General features: G+C 47.3%; 1 long non-coding RNA gene and 1 other non-coding gene across 2 annotated transcripts; both read right to left on the bottom strand.

Moving 5' to 3' along the window:
- Nucleotides 1-2,859: 2,859 nt before the first annotated feature.
- LOC144379145 (uncharacterized) lies at nt 2,860-7,545 on the bottom strand. Its single transcript, XR_013441504.1, has 2 exons — nt 6,139-7,545; nt 2,860-3,961 (listed from the first exon to the last, which is right to left on the bottom strand). It is a non-coding gene; the product is annotated as an uncharacterized LOC144379145 (long non-coding RNA).
- On the bottom strand, nt 7,513-7,584 carry TRNAA-AGC (transfer RNA alanine (anticodon AGC)). Its single transcript has one exon. It is a non-coding gene; the product is annotated as a tRNA-Ala (tRNA).
- Nucleotides 7,585-10,877: the final 3,293 nt, after the last annotated feature.

A 10,877-nucleotide genomic window follows, 5' to 3' on the forward strand; every position in this document is an offset into this window, starting at 1 on the left:
AGGGGAAAGTGGGCTCAGTTACTGGGTCAGGAAAACAGGCCTTTAGGATAGGGAAACTGTGCAGATATATTTGCTTTGAAATGTTCCCCCCCCCCCCCAGTTTCTTCTTACTGGCAAACACAAGCTTCTTACAAACTTTGGTCATACTTTATGGGAGAATCTCATAATTCTGACCTTATTTTTCCTTAATTTAAGATGAGTTACTTTAGGATAAAAGAAATCATCATTACACTTAATAGTGGATTACTCATCAGCACTAGAAAGTAAAAAAAGAGCAACAACAGACAAATGATGGAATAACATGATTATGGCGCTGAGGGAAGATAACTGAGATTAAAATTCTTTATCTAGCTAAATTATTTAAGAATAAGAATAAAATCAAGACCTTTAAAAATGTGTCATTAACTAAGATCTTAGTTGAGATCAATGTGAAGTAATTAATTCGAGGGAAAAGGGAACTGAGCAAGAAGTAGTGAGATGTGAAAAGCAAGGGTGAGCTAAATAAACAGGAAGTTTGTAGCTAAATTTTTAAGAAGCATTTACTTGAATTATAACAGTAAGTAACATTTGGATGACTTTAGGAAGAACAAGGTGTCTCTGTGAGAGCTGGGTTGCACTCTGACCTACAGAACTGTAAGATAATAAATTTGTGGTGTGTTAAGACTAAAACAAAAAAAAGAACAAGGTAGAACCAAACTGTTAGCGACAATGTCAGGGAAATTTGTAGGGCAATATTCCTAATTACAACATTTTAAAATCCTTGTATTGCTCAAGAAGAGAAGTGGAATATTGGTCATGTTGAGTAGGTGTGACCTCTCTCTTGTGAATGAGCACCAGGAAGACACCAGCATTCACCAGGCTGATGACAGACCGAAGGGGTAACTCTGTTTGTATTGACTTTCAGGTGGTGGAGAGCAGTGTGCAGTTTAACACCAAGAGGCATTCATTCATCACTTACAAACTAATGAGGCAGAATGTAAATACATAAGTTGACAATCAGTACAAATTTGGACAAAGGATATAAAGACTCAGCTCCCAGGGGCACCTGGGTGGCTCAGTCGTTAAGCATCTGCCTTTGGCTCAGGTCATGATCCCAGGGTCCTGGGATCGAGCCCCACATCGAGCCCCACATCGAGCCCCACATCGAGCCCCACATCGAGCCCCGCATCAGGCTCCCTGCTCTGCAGGAAGCCTGCTTCTCCCTCTCCCACTCCCCCTGCTTGTGTTCCCTCTCTCGCTGTGTCTCTCTCCAGCTCCCAGATGAAGAAACATAAAAGGCCAACAAATATATGAAATATGCTGAACCTCACCAGTAATTTAACAAATGCAAATTTGGAGAATACTTTTACTTTCATCTATTGGCAAAACTTTTCAAGTTCAATAATGCCAAGGCTTGGTAGAGGGTGGGAGATATTATCATTGGATGTTGCTGAGAATATAAATTTTGCACAAGCAGTATGGCAATATCTAGAAACAATTTTGGCAATATCTAGAAAAGCCAGAGATATCCTAACTTTACGATTCAGCAATCCCACTTCCAGATATAGGATTCAGCAACTCCTTACAAATTTGTCCAAGGAGACATGTGCAGTGATGTTCTTTGTGGCATTGCTTGGGAAGCAAATATTGGACATAAAGCTGTGTCTTCTCCAACAGATTAACTACATAACAATTAAAGTTTAAATGTGATGTGTCTCCTTCTATCATAGGGAATTTGTGTGAAATAGCTAATAGTGAACAAAAAGAACATTGTAATAAATATGTACAGTGGGACAGGTAAATAATGTAAAATTTTTATAGGTATACATGTGGTAAAAGATTAAAATATACATGGAAGGGTACACATGGAGAGAGGAAAGGAAATGAAAAGTGATGGGTGAATTATTTTCTTAGAAAAAGAAAGATTTGGGGGCACCTGGGTGGCTTAGTCGGTTAAGTGGCTGCCTTCGGCTCAGGTCATGATCCTGGGGTCCTGGGATCGAGCCCCACGTCCGGCTCCCTGCTCAGTGGAGAGCCTGCTTCTCCCTCTCCCTCTGCCTACCACTCTGCCTACTTGTGCTCTCTCTCTCTCTCTCTGTCAAATAAATAAATAAATAAATCTTAAAAAAAAAAAGGGAAACAAAGATTTGGATAATGGGTTTATGAGGTCTATTGTAATATTACCCGTATTTATACTTTAAATATCTCATCATTAATTTTATTTTTTTATTTTTTAAAGATTTTATTTATTCATTTAACAGAAATAGATACAGCGAGAGAGGGAACACAAGCAGGGGGAGTGGGAGAGGGAGAAGCAGGCTTCCCGCAGAGCGAGGAGCCTGATGCGGGGCTCGATTCCAGGACCCTGGGATCATGACCTGAGCTGAAGGCAGACACTTAACGACTGAGCCACCCAGGCGCCCCTCATCATTAATTTTAATTTTAATAAAAGAAAGTGGCATAAACTTTCACATTATCACATTAGAAAAATAATACAGAAGTAAAGCGAGAGTCCAGTGCACTTGCAAAATTCCAAGTAGTAGCTTATTTGCCACACATGCAGTAGAACCTCAACTATTCATCAGATATTGCTAGAATTTCTAGACTTTCAAAGCTGTGAATTAAATGCCTGAGAGAAATAACAAAGGGAAGAGAAATAGTCTTTGTCCTTACATGGCTAAAATGTTAACTGACAAAACAAAATGTATCTGTGGTAATGATACTGTAAATTTCTCTAGAACACATGTTCTGTTCCTTCTTAAAGTGATCCTTATTTCTTCATAAATGCAGGGATCATTGCTTCCCTAGAGAATCGGCAGTCTTTTGTTAGATAAAAATTTACACAAGAGAATTGCAGGATCTAAGAACAAAGTGTGACAATTTATTTTTTTGTGTCAACTCAGCTAGGCTATGGTGCCCAGTTGTTTGGTCAAAACCCAGTCTAGTTGTTGTTGTGAAGGTATTTTGTTTAGATGTGATTAACATTTAAATCAGTAGATGTTGAGTGAAGCAGATGACCCTCCATAATGTGGGTCGGCTTCATCCAATCACCTGAAGGCCTCAAGAGAATATACAGAGCTCCCCCAAGGAGGAAGAAATTCTGCTTCCAGATTACATTTGGATTCAAGACTACAACATCACCTCTTGCCAGACTTGCCAGACTGCCCTGCAAATTTCAGGCTGTTGTGTGAGCCAATTCCTTAAAATAGATCTCTCCCTTTCTCTGTGTCTCTTTCTACACATACACAATATTGGTATGTTTCTCTAGAGAACCCTGACTAGCACACAAAGTAAGAAGATGCTCAGTTGTTAAGAGAAGAATTCACCTGCTATAAATCCCAGGAGAAGACCAGCACGAACTGAGGGTTCAAGGAACTTCTAGACCCCTAAACCTTACCCTAATTCTCAACATCACTCTTTCCCTATCAGGCCCCCAAATTTCACATATAAGACCTGGAGAACTTATAAACTTCACTGATTTAACAATTCAGCTATAGATGAAGTTGGACAAATATCTATAGTTGAAGCTGTCGATGATCATCAGCTACCTCATAACCCCTCACAAACATTATTCCTTCACTACGGTCACAGAAAGCCTGAGGCTTCCGTTGATGCTTTGAGCTGACCATTAGGATATTTAAGAACATTTTTTCCATTAGCATATTCAATGTATAAGGTATAACCACACCCCCTTGCCTCTCACTCACCCTTCACATTATTGTAGGGCAGAGTGCCTCAGTCCCTAAAGTCTTCCTTTCAGTAGGCTGTTCATTCCAGGTGACCGGAGGTGGTAACTTCCTTCATGTTTCAGAGGTTATCCAAGCATTGTCAGATTTCCTTCCTTGAGTGTTTGAACTCTCCCAAATTTGCTGCATTTTGCGCAGATCCTTTGGCTTGGAATGCACTCTGGTCATATGCAAATGTCTTAGTGAGAAGTGTAATTGGCTTCTTTCTTCCGATCTGGTTTGTCCTCTCTTTGTACCTGAAGACCCAATATAGACAAGAAAGAAGAGAAATTTTTAGCCTTCTATGCTATCTATGTACCTGGACATATTTTATTGTAAATCACCAAGAGATCAGTGGTCACAATTTAAAATTAAACTGTGCCAGGACTGCCCCATACTACAATATAGGTCTGTTATGTCTCATTCTCCTTGAAATGAGAAGAGTAAGGTGTATGTTTTCATGAAATGACCTAGGTTCACCTCTAATTTTCTCTAGCCACAAGGCTTTGTAGAAACTACTAAATGCAGTCAAACTCCGTGTAGGCTCAGAGAAGTTTCATTGTTGCTAAATAAAAGGAGTCTATAGGGGCACCTGGGTGTCTCAGTTGGTTGGGCGACTGCCTTCAGCTCAGGTCCTGACCCCAGGGTCCTGGGATTGAGCCCCTCACCAGGCTCCCTGCTTCTCCCTCTCCCTCTGCCCCTGCTTGTGTTCCCTCTCTTGCTGTCTCTCTAATACATAAAATCTTTTTTAAAAAAGGAGTCTTTAGCCTTTTCTTCAATGCTAAGGAATAAAGATCAGCAAGTAGAATTTTTTTTTTTTTTAAGATTTTATTTTTTTATTTGACAGAGACAGAGATTGTGATAGCAGGAACACAAGCAGGGGGAGTGGGCGAGGGAGAAGCAGGCTTCCTGCTGAGCAGGGAGCCCAATGCGGGACTCCATCCCAGGACGCTGGGATCATGACCTGAGCCCAAGGCAGATGCTTAACCACTGAGCCACCCAGGCGCCCCAGCAAGTAGAATTTTCCCCTGATGTCAGCTGTCTGCTCGTTTCTATGTTCTTAGAAAATAGCCCCTTTTCTTTCTATCTTTGCTCCTCCTAATATTCTTTGGGCAGAAAAACTACAGTAAATGAGATCTGGCTTCATCTAATTAAAATAGTCATCTCGTGAAATGTTGTTAAAAACATTATTAATTTTCGGGACACCTGGGTGGCTCAGTCGGTTAAGCAGCTGCCTTCAGCTCAGGTCATGATCCCAGGGTCCTGGGATGGAGCCCCACATTGGGCTCCTTGCTCAGCAGGGAGCCTGCTTCTCCCCCTCTCCCCCTCTGCTTGTGCTGTCAAATAAATAAAATCTTTAAAAAAAAATTATTAATTTTCTCTCAAGGAGCCAGAACCACATGATACATTAAAACAAGCCCTCCCTTATAAAGACTTAGCCTCAAGTTTCCAATATCAACTCCCCTTTTCTAGGGGGTAATTTTATTTCAGGAAACTTAAAAGTCTAGGTCAGAGTATCTCAGATCGCTGAGAGTACCTCCAAATTTAAAATCTGGGAGAGCAGGATTTAGGGTATATCCTTTCTGTCCCAGAAGGCCCTGAATTATTAAGTGATCTGCTTTCTTCCCAGTGACCAGCTTTGCAAACTAGGATCTCAGGAGTAGAGAGGGAGAGAGGGGAGGGGGAAGGGAGGAGGAGGGAGAGACGGGAGGAGGAGGGAGAGACGGGAGGAGGAGAGAGGTAGAGGGAGAGAAAGGGGAAGAGGGGGAGAGTGGGGAGAGAGGGAGATGGAGGGAGAGGGATAGGGAGAGAGAGAGAGAGGGAGGGGGAGGGAGGGGAGAGAGGAGGGGAGAGAGGGAGGGATGGGATGAGGGAGGGAGAGGTAGAGAGAGGGAGGGGGGAGAGGAGAGAGCATTCTTCTACTTAGCAGAACTGAGTATGTGGACAAGGTCAGCTCCCTCCCGTTGACGGCCTCCATGTGCCCCTGACTTGGTCTGCAGACTGCTCACGTTATCTATGACTATCTGATGGTCAGTGGTGTCTCTAGATAAACCGAGCCTAACGACAAAGGAATAAACCTGCAGACGACCTCTCTTATGCCTCTTCCCCCCTTTGTGGATATTTGGAGATAATTTCAATAGAGAGTGTCTAGGCCAGTGGTTCTCAATCTTGACTGCTTATTCTAGTCACCTAGGGAGCTTCTAAAAATGCCCGTGTCCATGCCACATTATAGACAAGTTAAACTAGAACCTCGGAGTGGGATCCAGACGTGAGGAAATGCGAGAGCCGTCAGGGTGACCCCAGCTGCAGCCAAGCTGGAGAACCACTGCGTTAGCTCTAAAGACATTCAGAGCTCAGGGGACCCTAATGACCGCTATCCTTCCCCATCCCTCCCAATGCCCCCCCCCCCCACTGTATTCAACAAATAAAATACTTTAGCTGGGAGGCTGTTCCCGAACTGTCCCTAAAATTTTTATTGGTTGAACTAAAGGAGAGTCTGTGTGGTTTGGAACAGAGGAATCCGAAAAACAATCTTCGGCCAAGTTGATCACAGTCGGGTGACCCCACGTGACGGCAGAAGACAAGATGGAATAATCGCAACAAAAACCTGTCACTGTCGCTCCGTAGGGCTCTCGTGATCCCCCAGCGGCGGCCTCGGCTGTGAAAGCCCGTGACTCTGTCCTCCCCGAGCCGTCCGCTGGTAGATGCCACGCTGCTAGTCCTCATCAGCTCCAAGTGCTGCATCTCGCTGGGGCCCGCGTACATACCGGCAGGAGCAAGTGCGCTCGACCCCGAAGCTAACGGGGCGGGAGCCGCAGGGCACCCCACGGCCATGGGCCCGTCCCGAGGCCTACACCTTCATTTTGTGGGGTTTTTCCTTAAGGACTTGGGCAGCACAAGCGAAGCGTTGAAGAGTCTGACGCAAAGGACAGTCATTGTCACTGTTTGGGCCGGGCCTCCTGCACCTGCAAGGAATCCGGGACGTTCCCCGGGTCGCGTCCGCGGTCCCTGGGGCTCTCGAGCGGCCAGAGGCCTGCCTGGGGGAAAACCCGAAAGCACGGAAAACCGTCTCCTGAGTTCCCGCGCTTGTCCGTGTGCCGGGTGTCCCGGGTGTCCCGGGTGGAGAGGCGGGGCTGAAGCACGACAGACGAGACGCCCGGTCCGAGAGCCGGCAGCGCTCCGAGCAGGAGCCCCGAGGAGCCGCTACTGGCCGTCCTCGCCGCAGCAGCCGGGCCCACGCGCAGCGGATTCTCGTTCGGGGCCGAGGCGACCGCGCACGCGCGCGCCCACAGTCCGAGACCGCAACCGGCTCCCGCCGCGCGCACCCGGCGCCCAGTGCACCCGGCCGAAGCGCGCTGCTCTGCTCGCGGGGCGGGACCTCGGCGCGAACGTCACGTTCGGGACCCGGGTCCACCCCGCGCGTCCGCGGCGGGTCCGCAGAAGAAATCCTCCTCGCGCGCGGAGCCTCGGCGTGGAAACCCCCGGCGCGCTCGCCGCCCTGCGCCCCCGCCCCGAAACTAAGCGAGATACGAACCCGTCCCCAAACCTTCCAGTTCAGAGTTTACGTGGGTGAATCGCGTTTCTCCCGGAGCCGGGAGGGACCAAAGCCGCTCCGGATTCGCTTGGTGCGCGAGCACAGGCAAGGGCTGCGGGCGCGAGGGGGGCGCAGAGTTCACGGCGGAGAGGTCGTGCGCACACCCAGCCGCCTGCAAGGGTTGGGGAGCAGGACGAGTAATTTTCGCATCCTGCGGTGACGGGCTGGGACCGGAAGCAAGAAAGCTATTTCCCAGCAAGGGGACAAAAGGAATGGAGATGCTGGGGATCGAACCCGGGACCTCATGCATGCTAAGCATGCGCTCTACCACTGAGCTACATCCCCACTGCACATGCAGAGCTTTCCTAAACTGTCTTCATGAAATGGAGCAAATTTATCCCCCTCCCTTTTTTTTTCATATTTTAAACAAATCCGTCTTGTTCCTTGGTAAAGGGGAACTCGGATTTCCCCCTTTCCTCTAGAAACCCGCCGGCAAGGCCCTCTAGCCCGCAGACTGCCGGCATTCAGGACCCGCGGAGGACACCCCGGGGTGGGCAATCTCAGTAAGACACACTCCCGCACCCTCACTGAGTGCTCTTCTCGCTTCTCAAAAGGCCTGTGGGTCAAAGGAAAGATCCTCCCAGGAAAGAGAAAAGCGGTTTCCCCAGGACCGTCTGTAACTATGGAACACAGCAAAGTGTCCCCCGGTCCTCCTCCGCATTTCCGCACCGCGTTCCCGGGCTCCAGAACCCGCGGTGACCTTTTCTTAGAAAACGAGGAGGCGGCGGCGGGAATTGTCACAAAAACAGTCTGTCGCTGTCAACTTGGAGGGCTAAAGGGGAGAGATGCCGGGCTGCGGCCTGCGGCCTTCTGACCCTCGTTTTACCCAAAAATGCAAATCAAACCCAGAGAAGAGAAATCCTCAGACCCCGCTCTGGTGCTTTCGAACAAAGGGCCCGGAAAGAAGTGAGAAAGAGTTGCTTGTAAGATCCAGGAGAAACATCGGCCTCCGCGGTGCCTTATTCGCTGCGCAGGGAGCGGTGCTCCCGCCGTCGGGCCCCTCCTCCCCAAGGGCTGCCGAGCGAGGATGTAAGCCTGCCCAGCGGTGCCCGGGCACGGCGACCTGTGAGCCGGGCTGCAGGGATGGAGGGGATGCCAAGGAGAAAGGAGGGGAAGCTGAGGCTGCCGCGCGCAGAGGCGCGGACGTGCGTGTGGCTCCGGGCCGCGGCTCCGGGGGGCGCGCTGGGGGGACCCCGAGGGGACCCGGCCGCAGACGCCGGCGCGACCCGAGCACTCCGGCATAGCTCGTCCTTCCGCCTTGCCCGTCTACAGGGCAGGCGCCCTCTGAGGTCGTTCCCGCAGTAGGGACGGGGGCCACACAGTCTGCGGAAATCACGCGTCGTCTGAAATAATTACGGCTTATCCCTTTCTTTTCGCCAGTGATTGCTGCGGTGGAAGGTGCGGGACCCTCTGGTGGTGACCGACTAGCCAGGCTGCCCAAAGACTTCAGGTTTTTGTCAGGGGAAGACAACCACACGTCTTCGCTTAGCCTTCCAAGTCGATTTTCAAGGAATATGGTTTCTGATAATAGTCTGGTCGCTTGAGAGAAACAGATAAAGATTATTTTTGTAAATAATGATTATTTACCAAAGAGAAATTTTTTTTAAGGCTTGCTGTGAATATTAGTTATCTACTGCTGAGTAATACTCCAAATTTTAATGGGTTAGGAACATAAATGTTTATTATCTTGCAGATCGTGTGGGTCAGGAACCCCAGAGCAGCTTGGCTGGGTTCTGGCCCCACGTGTCTTGTGAAGTAGAACTCAGGCGTCTACAGGGCAGGCGCCCTCTGAGGTCTGACTGCAAGATCTGCTTTCAAGATGTTGGGAGGAGGCCTCAGTCCCTCCTCATCTATGTCTCCCTGACTGATTTAAGTGCGAGGGAACTGCCCAAGGGTGTGTAATCAGGAGGTAAGGATCTCAGCGGGCCTTCTTGAAGGTTAGCTAAGACACTATGTTATCCTTAATCGTACCTCAGTGCTGACTACAGCACCTGGCATAAGGAAGTATTTGAATTTTTTAAGAGTGAATGAGTGAATGGATAGAGAGAGATGCTTGTATACATGAATAAACAGAATATTTTCTGTTAGGAGATTTTAAATGAAAAGGCAACCTACTAAAATGGGAAAAAATATTTGCAAATCATGTATCTGGTTAGCTGATAAGGGGTTAATATCTGAAATATATAAAGAACTCATACAACTCAATAGCAAAATCGAATAATCCAATTTAAAAATGGGCAGAGGAACCGAACATTTTTCCAAAGATATACAAATGACCAACAGATATGTGAAAAAGTATTCACCATCACTCATCATCAGAGAAATAGAAATAAAAACCACAATGAGATATCACCTCGCACCTGTTCCAATGGCTATCAGCAAAAAGACAAGATTGTAGGCGAGGATGTGGAGAAAAGGGAACCCTTCTGCACTGTTGGTGGGAATGACATTCGCGCAGCCACTAGGGAAAATATAGAGGTTCCTCAAAAATTCATTAAAAACAGAACTACTATGTGATCCAGCAATTCTACTTCTGGGTGTCTATTGACGTGGGAAGAATGTTACGGTTCGAAGCCAACAGCCAAGAAAATTCTTGAGATGTCTTTGGTGCAAGAAGGTGGTTTTATTAAAGCACAGGGACAGGACCCCTGGGCAGAAAAGAGCTGCACCGGGGTCATGAGCAGTGGCCCATTGTATACTTTCAAGTTGGGAGGGGGTAGGGACAGCACAGGCCTCCAAGGTATTTTGGAAACAAGGTTTCCAGGATCCTGAGGGGGGCTAGCTATTGTTAGGAAAGTTCATTTATTACTGTTTAGTAAAAACTCAAGTCATGTGACCCTTCAGATGTGTATCCGTGGGTCATCTGCTTGGGGGATGGTTGCCAACACGTATCTTGGGCAGTAGAGATAAAGGAAGTTTCCAAAGGAATTTCTATATATTAAAATAAGACTCACAGGATCCTGGGGTTAAGGTTGCCTTTTGCCCTTAGCAAAGTGTCCACATCCAGGCAGCCCAGAGGAAGGTCACTGCCTGTTTTAAGGACTTGTGAATGGGCTATAAGTAGTAAGGAAATTTAATTTTTCTTTTGCTTTGGTTTCCCACATCACGTATATCTGTGATGTTGTGATTTTTAACAGGAAGTATCTATTTTGTTTTCATCCTGTTGCTGGTACAGAGCTCCTAAAACCCACAGAATTTCCTAAATCATTACAGCAACAAAGGTGTCTTTTATTATGTTAATGGTGACTGCACCTCAGGTTGGGGGCTGGTTGCCAGGAGAACCAGCCCCAGGATTAAAGGTTGGAACTTTCAGTCCTACCTCTCTGACCTTCGAGGGGAAAAGGACTGGAGCTTGAATCAATTGTCAATGGGCAATGATTTAATCAATCGTGCCTATGTAGTCATGCCTAGGCATGGAGACTTCTCCACATAAAAACCCCAAAGAGAACGTGGAGTGCTTCTGGGTTTGTGATCACGTACAGATTTGGTGTGAGTGGTGCACTTGGAGAGCACAGAAACTCCATGCCCTTTTCCTGAGCATCTCTTCCATCTGGCTGTTTCTGAGTTATATCCTTCTA

This window comes from Halichoerus grypus, chromosome 9, assembly GCF_964656455.1.
Source record: "Halichoerus grypus chromosome 9, mHalGry1.hap1.1, whole genome shotgun sequence".
NCBI classification, from domain to species: Eukaryota; Metazoa; Chordata; class Mammalia; order Carnivora; family Phocidae; genus Halichoerus; species Halichoerus grypus.